This window comes from Asparagus officinalis, unplaced genomic scaffold (assembly GCF_001876935.1).
Source record: "Asparagus officinalis unplaced genomic scaffold, Aspof.V1 AsparagusV1_Un162, whole genome shotgun sequence".
Classification (NCBI taxonomy): domain Eukaryota; kingdom Viridiplantae; phylum Streptophyta; class Magnoliopsida; order Asparagales; family Asparagaceae; genus Asparagus; species Asparagus officinalis.
Window position 1 is genome coordinate 19,959 of NW_017972428.1, and position 1,139 is coordinate 21,097.

The following is a 1,139-nucleotide window of genomic DNA, read 5'->3' on the forward strand; positions in this document are numbered from 1 at the left end:
GTTGGGCGGGTTGTGTGACGGCAATCAGTAATTCGGCGGGGAAAGAGAAGTTAAAGCTGAGTGAGGTTGTTAGCATGATTCTATCCGAGGAGGTTAGAAGGAAATCGTCCGAATCAGAAGGTTCAGGTTCAGCCCTAAGTTTCGAGCAGAGAGGCAGAAGCCAGAAGAAAGGGAACCAGAACAGGAATCGGTCGAAATCAATAAAGAAAAGGTCAAACTCAAAGGTTAGAACCATCAAAGGGAAGTGTTGGAACTGCGGCCAGGAGGGCCATATGTCTTCGGTCTGTAAAGCACCAAAGAAGGATGTGGGTGAGCAGGAGGCTCATATCGTGCAGGATGCCTTGATCCTTGCTATGGATAGTGATTCTGATTCTTAGGTCATCGACTCAGGAGCTTCTTTCCACGCCACTACTAATAGGAAACTACTTCAGAACTATGTAGCAGGGGACTTTGAAAAAGTATATTTGGGGGACAATGAGCCTTGTAATATTGTTGGAAAGGGCGACGTTCAGATACAGATAAAGGGTTCTAAGTGGAACTTGAAGAACGTGAGACACGTGCCGAAGCTGAAGAGGAATCTTGTTTCAATGGGACAGCTTGGAGCAAAAGGCTACGTTTCGACATTTACCGGTGATTCGTGGAAAATCTTCAACGGTACGATGGTTGTTGCCCGTGGCAATAAAACGGGAACTCTCTACCTCACTTTACATGCGAGTGACACCTTCGCAATTGCAGCTGGTAAGGAGAGTACAGATCTGTGGCACAATAGGCTGGGACACATGAGCGAGAAGGGGATAAAAATCCTACATTCACAAGAAAAGCTAACCGGGATCGACGCCGTTGAAGTCGGAGTTTGTGAAGACTGCATATTTAGAAAGCAGAAGAGGGTTAGTTTTCAGAAGGGTGGAAGGCCACCTAAGGCTCAGAAGCTAGAGTTGATTCATACAGATGTATGGGGCCCAGCCAGTGTGTCTTCTTTTGGCAGTTCGAGATACTACGTCACCTTTATCGACGATCACTCGAGGAAGGTGTGTGTTTACTTCATGAAGCACAAGTCAGAGGTGTTCGAAATCTTCAAGAAGTGGAAGGCCATGGTCAAGAACGAGACAGATCTGAAGGTGAAGTGCTTGAGATCAGAT